Genomic DNA, 15,632 nt, shown 5'->3' with positions numbered 1-15,632 from the left:
AAAATGTTAAAAACATAATACTGCTTATTGTTTCCACATACTTATTACTCACCCATCACCACACAACTTAGACCATCCATCAGGTTTGAGAAAAAAATAAAAATTCTTACCCTGTGACCCACCAAACCACTTAAGTAGTATATACAAGTATCTACAGTATTTAGTCTGCTGGCTGACTAGCTTGGTCTGAATCTTCATTAAATACTATAGATACAGGCCTGACACTGAAGTCTAACATTGTACCTTGCATAGTGCTGCATAACAGAAACCTCAAACTGATATTGAACAGGGAATTCCGCTTTCGAGGATTTACTGGCACTATCAGTAAACTTCACCCATGGAACCACTTGAAGAAAAATGGCTAACATTTCCTCATAGGTATAATGGGAATACCTCCTGAAATGAATGCCATCATTTAAACTAGGTAGACACTGCAAATTTTATACATGCTGAAAGTGTTATTGTTTGGCAGCAAGTTATAATTTTCACATTATTAATCATATTATCATCTTCACAACAGTTTTGAACTGTTTACTTACTACGTATAGGTACAAAACTGAAATGCTTATTTTTCACCCAGAAATGAACATGGAGTCACTACCAAAGCAGAGGTGCAACATGCTCAGTCTTGTCAATAACTCTGAAGTAGTTTTCCAAGTGAAAAATCTACATTAAGTACATTATCACCTTAATATTATGATGTCCCAAAAGTATTAGCAGCCTTAGAGTCCATGCTCAAATCGAGAATGTTTTTACCAGGCAAAGGCTTTTTCAATCATTGTTAGAAACTGAAGCTCTGGAGACAGAAGCCTAACAAAACTTAAACTCTTGATTACTTTTACAATAAGCAAATACATACTCTGAAGTGAGTAAGAAGCCATAATATTTACCACTTTGTAATATTTCCTCCATTGAAAAAAATAAGCACCACTTTCATCTTAGCCAATTATGTAAAGCAACTTGCATTTACTTGGCTTCACTAGACAGTAGGAAATTAAAGAAATACTTCTACTACAGAAATATATTGAAAAAAAAATAAGCAAAGGTAAGACTCTGTTGTCTCTAAGTTTTCGATTTTTCCTATTAATTTCCAAAGCTATAGAAAAAAAAAGAAAAATTGATTCCTCATATCATCCATCTCCCTAAAGCATCTCAGAAATATCCGGCCACGCCATTTAACATACTGTTATTAATCCAAGTAGTCAAGTACACAATACTCTATAGGTGGAGTCAAAGGCTGTTGTTGACTTAGCAGTTTTATCATGTGTTTCTGACACATACCTCCATCCAGGGAGAGTATCAGCCAAAAAGCAAGACTAATGAAGTGTCTGTGCAGTTTTTGACAGCATAGGGTCTGAAGTTGCAGGATAGGAAATACTGCAGAAGCTGGCCAAAAAACAGCTTATCCCAGAAAGGGGTTGTTGCAGGCCGGATACTGAAATGCTGTAGCATTAGTATCTAGCAAAAGCATTCAAAGTTCCAGCCAAACCACCACATGCTTATGGACCACTAATGTCTCCATGGGAAAAGAGAGAATTGCTACTAATTGTGCCAATAATCTGTCTTATCTCATTACAGAATCTTATTCACAAAGAGGAGTATGGATTCCTATCCCTAATTGAAAAAAGCCTCTCCTCAGTATCTAACTTAGACAGAAGACAAGAAAAGACTGATCGTCCTCTTCCTGTTACTCTGACAAATTTAGGCCTATGATTCTAGAGCAGTAACAATGTTAATTAGCAAAGTCAAAGTGGCACAAGAGAGTAAAATCCAGTAAAATCAGTTTGGGTTAAAGACAGAATGTGACCTGTAGCTGAGTAGCACTGCAAAGATGTTACAGCAAGGAGAATCTCAGTGTCAACCACACTGTCAGAACAGAATTTAAATATCATGCATACATCTCCTCCTAATTCAAATCCTCACAGTATCTACTTCTGCCAGCAGCCAGGACTTCAGGATGAATCTACCTGCACATGCAGACTGCGTAGGAAAAAACTTTAGCAGGAAAGCAGACACAGTTTGATTAGGTAGCGAGGAAAAGGAAAACCAACCATGCAAAAAACCCACCCACAATTTATACACCATTCCTCTGACAGAACAAAGGAGGAGGGGATTCTCCCCCTTCCCTCCAAGAAGTGTGACAGTTCATAACCAAATACTAATCAGCTAACTACAACGCTTATTAATTCAGGCACACTGAAAGACCAGACTCAGTTTCTATTATCTTGCCATAGCAGAAACAGTTCATTATACCTACCTACTCCTGGCTTACATATATTAAGTACTGTCCTGACCAGCTAGAACTGTATGCATGTACAGTGTAACCTCCAAAATATTCTGTATGTATTTCTAGTTCCAATATTGTCAAGTGCAGCAATTTGCTTAGCTGGGTTAGGGAATCTATGAAGCAGAAGAATATCCTGTGCAGCCAGGACTCCTAGACTAAGTTTTTTTTCAAGTATTTTTTAGGGTGCTGCACATCTTCCCACATTTGCCCAGCACCAAGTTCTTTACTTAAAGCAAATACCTCCTTTGGGGTCAACTCGCATAAGCTGCCTCTGTAAGAAGACCGAACTATTCCAGGTGCACAGAACTGAAAGGAACAGGCTGCCATAAGGAAAATGTTTTCTTCAATTTCTCCCCCCTTACCTCCCATCCAAATCTAGAGAAACAGTAAACACTGGTAGCACGTGTGACAATTTCCTACTTACTATGAGACATGACAGAACAGTAGGAAGGTCTAAAAATATAATTTCGATTCACAACTGGGAAAAAACATGGAGTGAAACTGGTTTCTTGTAGAAGGAGGAAGAGCACACACACACACTTGTGTTCAAGGAAAGTGATTATGTAATCCTACAATAACTCCTGGATACTAAATATTACGTGTAAAAATGAATCCCATTACTTACCAATTGTCAGATATTTAATCCTATTTTGAAAGAATAACATATCAGCAGCACTGAACTGGCTAACACTCAAACCCATTTCAAATCATTCAGAATCCACCACCCTCTCTTAACCACAGCTAGAATTAAATACTTCAATTTTGGTTTTGCAAAACATAACCAACTTCCAGGAATGAAAAGAGCTCCAGAACTGTTGGTTTACCACTACACATCTAAGTTAACATCACTAAAATCTGAATTGTTCCAGTTGCCATTATTCAGGCACCATAAAGAAAGGTTTGTTGTGAAGGTAACCAACAGGTGGTATGTTTTTAAATTCACTGCATCATCTTGTTGGCTACTGCTCATGCATAGTGTACAGCATTATCTAGCAACAAACTGTTGCTGTCATTAGACTAGCTGCCATAAACTGAGTATTTTTATCCTGAGCTTCTAGCATTAACTAAGAGCTTTCTGGCCATGATTTTCATTCAAACAATTTCTGACTAGCAACAGTACATTTGGAGACAAAAAAGGGGGTCTTTGCTACCCACTGTGGTTTAACTGACACTTTGCTAAGTGGGTAAATGTTTGACACCAGCAAATTTTAATTTTAAACTTAGTTCTGACTTACATTGTTGAACGATTCTGATAAGGCAACCACGAGCACATTCTCTGCTCAAAAGGCCTTAAGCTGCCTAAAAACATCACCTCAGAAAACCCAGCTGCTGACACAACTACACAAAACCAGCACATACCCAATTAGGGTATTGGGAAGTTGGCTTAAAGTCATTCTCTACTTCAAAACAGCACAGAAATATTTCATGTGTTTTTTTTGTCTACAGCACACTGTCACTGTAACAGCCATGATTTAGTATAAAAATTTTTATAGTAAAATTTTATGTTTTACTATAAAAATTATCCAGGTCTCACAGGTCTCACTGTGATAGTCCATCCTCTCCACTTTTCAAGACTGAAGAGGGAAATGTAACTTGTAATCAATTAGAAACAATTTGGTAGGAGAAGGAGAGGTGCTACTGGTGCTTGAGAGAGGATTTACTATCTCTTTCTTTCACATTGTTAAGAACCATCTCTTTGCATTAGTTAGGTGGAAGGAAATCCAGGATTAGCACTTCAAGGAAAACTGAACTAAAGATATGACACTAAACAAAGCAGCCAGGAGGAATGGGAAAAGGCAGAAATCCTCAGCCTCTTATTAAAAAATGAAATAAAAACCAGAGAACAACATTCAGCCACGGCAGCTGAGTACTCCACAAAATCACCGTGGTTTTCTACAGCAAAACATGACACAGGATAAAACATCCATTATGTTTCATTCGGTGTTGGAACAAAATATGGAGTTGTGCAGCCAAAGTAACTTCTCTGCACTGATGTTTTTTTGTAGTATATGAAAAATGGTTCAGCTGTTAATGTAGATAGGACACAGCCACTTTCAACAAGATAAGTAACTGTAACTTGGAATAGATATCATCTACATTAGTCTGTATTGCTCTTCTAAGGGAACATGAGAATAGAAGGACTATACAGAAGTTACCTTATTAACCTATATGTACAAAACACAAGCCCAAATTCATAGCATGTAAGTCTTTGCATATCAACAAATATAAATCAAAGCAAAACACCTTCATAAAATAGAACACTCCTGAAGATGTCAGGTTTTGGTTTTGTTTTGGCCTTCTTTTTTTTTTTTAATGGACAATTACACATAAGCAGCTCAAGAAAACCCAATCATTGAGTGCGGCGGGGGTGGGTTTGTTTGGTTTTTTTTTTTCTGTTAAACAATGTCTCCCTTTTTTGACTCAATGTTAAGGAGGACATGAGAAACAAGTGCAAAAGGATACTTCTCAAATCACACTTATGGAGCTTTTTCTGAGCAATCTAGTAATATTTCTTAACTTGTATGAACATAATCTTTAAAAAAGCAAAAAGTTTATTCACTTGATCACCTGCCTACTGGATCATCAGTTTCAAAAGCAGGGTAAGGAAAGGCAGGCCTGGACTGCACAAAAATGGTCCTAAGTCAAGCTTTCTATTTAGAAAATCCTGTTTCTAGCTCTTGAATCTGAAGACAGTCTTGAAACATGAGCTGAAGACAGAACATTGCATCGCCACCCTTCCAGTGTTCCAAAACATTTACATAAACAACATTCAAGGTGCTAAATGTTCCTCCTCCCACTAAAGGAAAAATAAATTGAAAAGTGTATTTTTAAAAATATTTTGCTTACACTTTTTGGCCACTTTCTACTGCAAAAACAGCATAAAAATTCACTTCTTTCCTGCTCATACTGATTTTGCTAAAGAATCCATTAAAGGCTACAGTGAACATAAAAGGTGTTTGCCTCAGCAGCCTATCATACACTACACATCACTTCTCAACTGTAATCAAGGTCACGTCCCAACTATAATCAGCCCAAGGCTGCCAACTGGCTACGTTTTCCAAAGTCCTTTGTGCTTTGTCCCACTGTCTTTTCAGTGTAGCTGAAGCATGTATTCACACACATGTTTATATACACACATATATATGTGTGTATATGTACTAAATAACCTCAAAACTATTTCTACTTTTCTCTTCAAGTCCTTCAACACTCTACCACCGTGTTTATGGAAACTATCAAAACTGAGGTTGTTGGGAGTACTCTCTCTTAACTGACCAACAGTGTCTTCAAGACAGTCAGTAGCACAGTTAGAATTCTGGTGATGACTGGAGCATCCAGAAATTAAAACACAAAGAGCTGAGAATACGGGCTACTTTTTCCACACTGTATCAAAGTTTTACCCAGCCAACCTAATGAAAGAAATTTTTTAGCAAAGTTGGAAACAAACTATCACTATAAAAACCTCATTCTTTTCAATTGTTCTTTTTCTGTTCTCTTAGGTCTTGCAAACGAATGCTTTTCAGGCACAAAAAAGGGTGCTCTCACACTGCTAATACTGCTTCTGCTTGATAATGGTAGCAATGCTCCGCATCCTAATGGCACACAAGCAGTCATTACCATGAGTATTACAACTATCATGTAATTTAATTGTGCCCTGGTGGCAAAACCGTGGATGCAGTCAACGGGCTCAAAGCCAGCAATCCATGTATACTTGCATTCCCAATGCTTCAGCACTGCTAGAGCAAAAGCAGTACAAAAGTAGCAAGACTTTATTTCAGGACAATTGCAAAATATCTTGAAAGTCTTGAGAATACAGAGGACTTGAATTTCCAGGAGTAGAGGTGAAGAGAAGGAGGGGGAATGTTACACTAGACCAGAGACTTTAAGCATTGTTGTCCATCTTAAGCAAAATATTACAATGAGAGAGAACTCTACTTCACAACAGCTCAACTTTAAACCTGAAAGCTATAACTAACTCCTTTAATGCTGATAATCCCAACAGAATCATCCCATTAGATTGTTCATAGCATGAAAGACAACTCAAGGTTCCTTTTGAGCCACAAGTAACAGTCACCAAGTCCTATATAACAGTACCTTTATCAAAACCAGCAGTAGTAACTAAATTATAACTGATAAGGTAGTAAGCAGCCATGTGGACGGGAAAGAGGGAGGGGTGGCTTATCCATTGACACGTTTAAATAACAACTTCAGCAGTTAACAAGAGTTCAAGACAATACTACTAAAAATCATTCAAATACATCACAGGATTGGAAGATACTGCAGCTTTCAAACTTTTCGCTTCTTACCGTCTTCCTGCATTATAGTTTTCTGTGTTAAAACATCCTTTTTTAAAAATTCTGTTATCTTTTACAGTAAGAGCTGCATTGTTAGGAAATTCACACTAGTGCAGCAATACTGGTGCTAACTCCTACAGTGGTTATGACACACAGATAGGTGTACTCTGCTGCACACAGAAAAGCTCCAGATCACGGCATTACTACAGAGCTGTAACGCAGCTTTGGGTGGACGTTTATAGCCAGACTGAGCCAAGACAGAGCCAGGAGGAAGGCGATGGAGAATGAAGCTTAAATCACAATATGCTTTTATTTTTTCACGTCACTCTTTGCTAGTTAACACACCAAAATTTTCCAAATGAATGTTCTGTATTTATCACCTTTCTAATCATTAATAACCGAGTTTTTTGTTTTATACAAAGACATTTTGACGTCCTACTAACATGATTATATATGCAGAGAAGTCCAAGATCTTCACACTATTATTGTCAAAGAAAACAAATACTAAGTTGTTAAGCAAATAATTCTGAACTATAATTGCAAGCACCAACTTTCAAAATAACCAGCTGCCAAGTCCAGCTTCATCAATATTTATAGCTTGACATCAGTCTGAATTGTACTTTTCAGCTATTTAGGCACCTCAGAAAGAAAGAGGAAACTGATTTTCAACAATCTGCTCTATATTCAACAATGTTTTTTCAGTCTTCAAAGAAACGAGGCAATACGCTCATTTTTTAATGGCTAATTTTTTTTTTTTTTATTTTAAAACAAAATGAAAGTTATTAGCAATACGATCCTAGTCTTCAACACTGCAATCTCTGATAAACATGCTCAGACCTACTGAATGTGGAACTACTTGCAAGAAGAGTTTTGGACCTGCTCAAGAATGTGTGAGGTCAGGGCCTTAAATCTTCTGTCTTTTGGGTTTGGCACAAAACAGTTCTTCAACATTCACATCTAATTTCCTCTGAAAGCGGCATTTAAAAGACAGGTAACCAATCTTTATTATTTCCACCAAAAATATACAAGTCTGCCTTTAGGCTACCTACTTGCAATACATGGCAATTGATTTTCACAGTCAAGCTCTCCCACCCTATCTAGAAACCTAACTCTTTAAATTTGCTCCTAGGTTTGAATGTTTTTCACTTTTATATGTTCGGGTTTGTCCATCCTTTATTCAATCTGAAGCTGTAGAAATAAAAATACCCAGTTATTTTTTGAGTTAAAACTTTGCAAAGCTAAAGTTACTTTTAGTTTATTTACATAGCTAGCTGAAGCAGGGGCAAGTTAAGCTGATATACAGTATCCATACACCAGGCAGTACCAGTTCATCTAGTTACTTAAACTGGTGAAAGTAACATTATCCAGCGTTGGATAAACACAGGGTTAGAGCTGGAGACAGAACAGACCAATTATGTCACCCTATTCTTGCCCTGAGGCCACCACTAAGTTTAGCTGTCAGGAGCGTTTTCCATTGCTTATTAGCTAACCTTAAAAGTATTTGATACAATGCGACTTCTACCTTTTTTCCCCTGCACACTTCTCCACACGCTAATTTACTTTTCAATCAACAGGAAGTCTCTCTCAATTTGAATCCATTTTCTGCCATACATGAATTGCCAAGGTCAGGGAAAAAAAGTTGGCCTTTGAATATGACAGAAATATGAGTTAACTTCAAACAAAAGAGAAGATTATTGGCCAGTTTTGATTGCTTCTCTGTGTAGTCAACAATTAAAAAGGCCAAGGAAAGAAAGTTATAGACAGCTAACTTACTGGACCATGTACTTTACAAAGGGAGAGATAAACCTTAGCTGAGCAGTAAACAAAATATTTTTTGCCCTTTCAAGTACCGTTTAGCAAAGTGCCATTGGAAACATAGGTAACAGTATCCATCTTCAAAACTTCCAAATGTGAGAAAAATTTAAAAGATATTAAGTATTGAAATCTTTTTGCAATGTCAATGAAAAATGGTCTGTATCTTGATGAACAGTCCCAAGCAAGCACTGTGGCTTAACTCCTTTTCATTCTTGTTCTCATCATCAGAAAGAGACTCATCTGCATTTTTAATTGCAGGAATAGACATCTGGTACAACGCAATTAAGATCCAGCAAGGCAGAATCTTAGCCATCGGACAAACAGAAAAAGTTAGAAAGCTAATTTGAAACAAATTCTTCTCAGAACCCAAATACATACAGAAGGATATGAATTTCAATTTCAATGGCTGTAATAGTAACACTTCCTGTGTGGACACACTTGTCCCAAAGTGCTCCTCTTTTAGCTTCTTACTTATAAGTAGTTTAAGCTGAACTTAAAACAAAAAACCCAAACACAAATTTCAGAATAAACATGTTCCCAAAACAGAGTTGAACAGTTACATTTATGGCAATATAAGAATATTGTTATAATCACACAAACATAACTGGGAAAAATCTCAACGCATAAAAATCCTAGAGAGGGTCACAAAGAGAGACTAAAAACCGTGGAAGTAGCTGACAGTGTTGTACTGCAACTATTTCATGCAACATGTATCATCACCCTTTCTTAAAGTGCTTTTCAGCTGCTTCAGATCAAGGATGGATCATAATTCATTTCGGAGTGAAGTATATTTTGGTATCTATAAGAAGCTGTAATGAGGGGACATTCCCTTCCTCTATCTCAGAGAGAATTTTAATCAAAATTCTATACTACTACTTTAAGTTTGTATTAAAGACATCACTCTTCAAGCTAGTTGCACCCACTAATTTTATTAACTTACAGTTTTTTAAGCCACAGCGTGCAAGCAATGGAAACCCTGGACATTCAAAATAGTGTTTCACTGTATTAGTAAAGAAAGTGAATGTATAGGTGACTTAACCTTCTACAAAATCTAACTTCTGAAAAAACTTTTAAATCACAAAGTTACGGTACTGGTGTTTAAAAAAACAGATTCTACTGTTGGCTGTAGTGAGAAGATAAAACATACTCTATGGCATTTCAATTATCTGCAGAAAGAGTCATCGAATTATTTCTAGAGATACAAAAAATGTCCCAGGAGAAAAGCAAAACGTTTTCAAAAGTACAGGGGAAAAGCTGGACAACCTGCGTCTCTTCAGCCACACATAGCTCATAAGACATCCCAGTTTATTACTAGACCATGCTGACACAGGGTTGCTGGGTAATTTATATCTCTTGGCTGTAAGAAGCAGCAAGACAAGAGGGCCTACTCCTAGTAACAATCAGTGGATTGCCCTAGGGCCAAAGCATGTTTAGTCCACAGTAGACTGCCAAGTCCCTGCAGAGTTACTTCTATCTCCTAGAGGTGAACCTCTTTCCTACCATGCGTGTGATAACAGCCATGAAACTTTTGCAGAGAGGTCACAGGGCCAGGAAAGTTGGTAATGAATGCCTTAGAGCAGCCCAGAATGTTTCTCAATTCTGATCATGTGCAGACTTAATAGACCAGTCTTAAAACAAGAATGCCGGCATACAGCTTTACAAACATTTAGCTTCTTGATTTACAATCACACTTTTAATTTAACTCGTGAAACTTTCTCACAAAGTCTACATTTGCCACATGAAGAACACAGTAGAGAACTGCAAGGCACAACCAATGTCTGCTGTAAGGAAAAAAAAAAAAAAAAGAGAGATACATAAGAAGGAAAAAAACCTGCAACCCTAGGATACAAGATGATCGGGGAAATAGGAAGAAGCATTTTCAAGTAGCAAAACATAGGCTAGAATCTGAAAATCTCTAAACTTCACAGAATAAACTTAACAGTATTCATAAAAACTATGTTCTTTGTAGATTGCTACCAAATCAAATGTCAAAAAAACCAGATTTCTCCTAATACAGAACAGGCTACACTACCAAAAAAATGAATACACTACTGAAGAAACCTTTGTCAGGCTGCTTTTCACTACAGTACTTTTATAACACTGTCAAGAGCTAAGCTAAGATGAAATTATAAAAATTAAATGCAAGTTAAAACATTGACTCTTACTTCGCAACTCATTTAGACAGCTTAGAGGGCTTCCCCTCACACAGGCAACATGATATTATTGTATCACCTTTTGCCTAATCCTCTGTCAGGCTATCTAAAATTATCAACTCTTTGTTTTGCAACTTTGCTTCTTATCCTTTCATCCGCTAATTAGCTTTTCAGCCTTTAGTCTTCTGCCCGACAGGGTCAAAATATATCGGCAACCAGTTTATACTTTACGCACTTATTCTGACCAGTGTCCTACAGCACACAGCATGAATGCTGCCCTACAGTACCTCTCATTTCTCCTGACAAGCAGTATGTTTCTCCACAGACCTAAAAGCTAAACTGGGTAGGAGCTACTTTCAGATTCATTTTACCCTTTTAAATAGATATTTAAAAGTTTTTAGACAGTGAAAGTCTCAGATAGAGATAGAACATCAATTTTCTTCCCAGATTTTTTTCCACGGAGGAACTATCATGTTTTTTCTAATCCAAAGACATTAAATCAGGAAATACATGCAAGATATCTGATTCCAGAACTACTAAAGCTGGCAAGGCCCAGAAACGCAATCCGTACTGACTAGCTGAAACTGGAAAAGGTCATCTCCATAGCTCACTACATGGTAAACATGGAGAACATCCAAACTCCAACCACAACCCCTACACTGATGAAAACTTAAAAACCTCAGAACATTCCCCTACAACATGCAAACCATAAGTGCAAAACCACCCTCTCCCTCTTACCGCTATAAGAAGGCAAAGGGAAAAATTATTTAACATCCTCACTGCCTAATAATCTAAAAGAGAAAAAAAAAAAAACCAAACACACCAATTCTTTGCAGCAAAGCATGCTTACTCCCTTGAAGAAAAAAAAAATATAAATAAGTGCAATGCAAAGAAGGTATGAACAGTAAAGCAGAGAAATGTAAGCAAGTACAAGAGTTTTACTATCCGCTGAAAGTGACAGGGAACAGCAATCAGAATATCCTGGTTACTATTACACCGATCACCTCACAAGCAGAAATACCAACAGGCAACTACTTGTCTGACAGTGACAGCTGGCTCAAGTACCAAAAAGCACCCCTATTTTTATTAGCAGATAGTAGCAGAAAGCTTAGTTTGGATTCACAAGAAATTAAAACCAATTCTTCACTCAATTTCACTTCAAGTCCCTATGACACAGACTACTGAAAGAACAAGCAAACTTATGTTATCTGAAATGGGAGAAAAACAGTAAATGTTAAGCTAAGGAAGACTATCAGCAAGAATCCATGTCTTATTCTACCACATCTGGTCAAACAATTACAAATATATGTTACTGCTTGCTCAACAACTCTTTGCTAAGTTTTTGCTATTAGAACTGAAGACTGACATCTTCTTGCTATTCTTTTCACAAGATAGTATAACATTTCACAAGTAAAATTCTGAAATCACGGTAAATATATCATTAAAGCAATTCCAGATATAATTCACATACATTTCATAAGCACTGAGGTGACAGAAAACTTTTAAGTTAAAATAAAACCACAGGTATATATTTGCTAGTATCACGTACTTCCGCCTTATCTAAGTGCTAAATATGTTTAATTTAGCCTATGAAGACAAATAATGCCAGTTCTTCACAATGACACATTTACTGATCCAGAAGTCATACACAGAAAAAGGCTGAGTGAAAAATAAAATCTAATAATACAGAATTGAATAGCTGTAAGCTGTAGGGTACACCGTAAGCAGAAGCACTGCAGAATTTGTACATCTTCAATACAGGCAGAATTTGTCAATCTAATAGCTGCACTAGACAGCAATTACTGAGGAAACCCATTGCAAAGAAACTGGAGAATGACTGTTAGTATTACTGCACAAACCAGACAATATCTATGTATAAAAAGACACTCTGAGAAAATAAACACGATAATGGCAATAAGTGACTAGAACAAGAGAGTTTGCAGCCAAGCATTCTGCAGAAAATGGAGAATAAAGTAACTGAACCACTAAGTAGAATATTAATAAACTCATTCAAGTCAATAACTAAGCTCCTTATACTTATTTTACGATCTCCAGTTCATACTGCTTAATTATAAATCAAATCTCTTCCACGAGCAGAAATACACCAGCTTTACTGGAGGAAAAACCCTAACAAAAATAACCAAACCACACACTTGGAAACCCAAGAGAACAAACCCCATTTGAACGCATTTTCAACTGACTTATTCTATAGCAGTCTTCCAATTCTTTCTATCATTCTGGATGCAGCTATTCATCCCATTGTTCTAGATGCAGCTATCTCTATATATGATGTATATCACACATTACCTCTGCAAAACAAATTTATTTCTAATTTCATACTTCCTACAACAGGAGGCAGATTTAAGGTAAAATATGCTACCTCAGAACTACACAAAATTCTCTTCCTGAAGCTCTCTCCTCTTCAAGTCATCCTCCAACATCAAGTTTTAATGACCAAACACTCATCACCAAGCAAAGCCATGACACACATTCTACCTAAATGTTTTATTGGACTATTCAGTCACACAAACTGATAGACAAAGCTTTTTTTGATTCACAGCTTCAAGACTTATTTCTAAACATTTAAGCTTATTATTAAAATGAAAGCTTAGATTTCCAGCTAAACTTGAAGCTACACAGAAACTGTAGAACCGCACCAATTCATAAAGGGTGCCTAATAAAGAGACACTCACTGTTCTATAATTAAATTTTTTCCAGTACTTCCACATTACAGAATTGAAGTGATTCCTTTTACTAAGCATCCCGATAACAACATTATGAGAAAACAGAAACCAAGATCAAGCTCACAAGAGAAGTAGGCACATTAGAATTTTACCAATTAGCACTGAAACTTCTGAGCTAATTCTATACATATGTATAGTTTTACATAAAAATGTATATTCATGAAACATTTATATGCAATATAGCTAACCAAGATGAAAGTAAAAGGTATAATGACATCCTCACCTAGTTTTTACAGAGAGAGATCTGATTGTGTCTTGTTGCCCCCAGAACTTCACAGCACACTTATTACTAACACACACTTATTACTGCCCTGGACTCCATTCCCCCTTCCTCAGCCTTAACTTTTTGCAGGGCAATTTCTCCATTGCAGAATTGATTAGTTTTACCTACAACTTAGTTAAACACAGATGAAAAGTCACCCTTAAAACCAAGATGCATCTACACGGCAGTCCCTGCACTAACCATGGATCATGTAGAAAAACTTGACCTTAGCTTTAAATTCAGGACCTCGGGTAATGTAGATGAGAGCATTTACCTCGCATCTCAACAGCACACATGTTCCAAGGCATCTATACCATTACAGGGAGGCATCATAGGAGAGGAGGGAAATGTTGGACAACTTCAGGGTAGACTAACTAACTGCAAAGATGCCTGAATTCGTGTAGGTATTTAACAAGCCTGCATACCCAAGCTGTTATCTATACAACACTTGAAGTAAACCAAAAAACAATTCATCTGGATAGCAATATTACCAGAAAATAGTGAGTAAAACAGATCGCTCAAATAAGGAGCTATACAAACCTCAAAGGTCTGCCTGCTACTTCTCAGATTCACAGTTTTTGTAGAGGATGAAAATGTAACACTGAAACCTAACAAGTCATGATTAAAAAATAATAATTACAGACCCTAAAAAAAAAAAAAGAGTTAACTTTATGAAGAGATATCGAAACAAATATTCTTAAGGTTAGTGAAATGTTAAACATGGTAAAGTACTGTTTACAGCAATGAGCATGTCTACTTTAGCTAGGAAAACGCTTTGTTGAAAGTTGGTTTTAATCAACAAGCCTCAACTCTATCCCGTAGTAGCTACTCCTATATGCATTTTCATAAAGCAGATCTGAGCTTGCAAGATACTATGCTACAAGCAGCGTTATCCACAGCCGGTGAAGTGTCTCTAGAAACAAACATTCGCTCATTTTGCTACAAACAGCTCGGGAAACTTTTTTTTTTTTTTTTCTCGCCTGGGACACACCTCTGAGCACGGTCACTCCTCCCACCCACATACACACATTTTAACTAGCATCATGTTCAACACATCCAGTGCGGTTTGTAGTGGTGGTACCAAAGTAACCTCAGGACTGTCCCCACGCCACACAAAACCACTTTTCTCCCCAGCCACAAGAAGGCTCCTCGGGGTCTCTCCGCCCTTTTACAGTTTGCCCAGCCTGGGCGAACCGGCGGGCGGACGCCTCTTCCTGGGGGACTCGGCAGCCAGCCACGGCGCCGGGCAGCGGCCTCGGGGGCCGCCGGCGCGTCCCGCCGGGGCCCTGTCGGGAAAACCGGAGGGGGAGGCGGAGGGGAAGCACCGTCGGCGGCCGCGAGGGGCGGCCGCACGTAAGGCGGGCGGCGGGGAGGGGGCGGCGCTCGCCCAGCTCTGCCCCGGGACAGGCGCTCGCCGGGGCGGAGGCAGAGGGAGCAGCAGAAGCCCCGGCGCCGATGGGGCAGCGCCCTTGAGCCGCCGCTCGGGGCCCCTCCCGCCGGCCCGGCCTGTCTCCCCCCCCTCCCCTCCCCTCCCCCCCTCCCGAGGCACCGCAGTTCGGGGAAGGGGGGAGGGGGAGCGCGCGCTCGGCGCCAAAGGCCCCCTCACGGACAGCGCGAGGGTCCTGAGGGCGGGAAGGGCCCTGAGGGAGACCGGCGTCCCACCCGCTCCCCCTCGCCGCACCGCCCGGTGCGGGGGGGCGGGGGGGGGAGGGAACGGCGGGGGCCCGTCCCGCACTCACCGCTGAGACGCCGCCGCGGTGCTCTGAGCCCCCTTCTTCTCAGTGCCGGGGGGGCGGCTCCGCCCGGGAAACACGAACCCGGGAAACAAATGCGAAGGAGCTGCGAAGATACGCGGCCACCCCCCCTCACCCCCTTCCAAAAACCCCACCGGGAGGAGGGGAAGAAAAAAAAAAAAAAAAAAAAAAAAAAAAAAACTTTCCTCGCCGCCGTCTCCCTCCCCCGAGGAGCACGAACCCAAACACACCGAGACACACCCCCGCACCGCCCCTCGCGCCGCCTATTGGACAGCGCCCCGCCGATCTCCACTCTGATTGGCCTCTCCGCCTGCTCGTCTTCTCC

At 39.1% G+C, this 15,632-nt stretch overlaps 1 protein-coding gene across 1 annotated transcript in view; it reads right to left on the bottom strand.

The window, feature by feature from the left end:
- The window catches only part of TNRC6B (trinucleotide repeat containing adaptor 6B), a 134,566-nt gene extending 119,010 nt beyond the window's left edge, over positions 1 to 15,556 (bottom strand). The window contains exon 1 of the mRNA XM_074144285.1: positions 15,293 to 15,556. The gene's annotated coding sequence lies outside the window, so the exon portion shown is untranslated. The remainder of the gene's footprint in view (positions 1 to 15,292) is intronic.
- Positions 15,557 to 15,632: the final 76 nt, after the last annotated feature.

The sequence above is a fragment of the Numenius arquata genome, chromosome 2, assembly GCF_964106895.1.
Source record: "Numenius arquata chromosome 2, bNumArq3.hap1.1, whole genome shotgun sequence".
NCBI lineage: Eukaryota > Metazoa > Chordata > Aves > Charadriiformes > Scolopacidae > Numenius > Numenius arquata.
The sequence above is the reverse complement of the archived record's forward strand: the minus strand, read 5'-3'. Positions and strand labels throughout refer to the sequence as shown.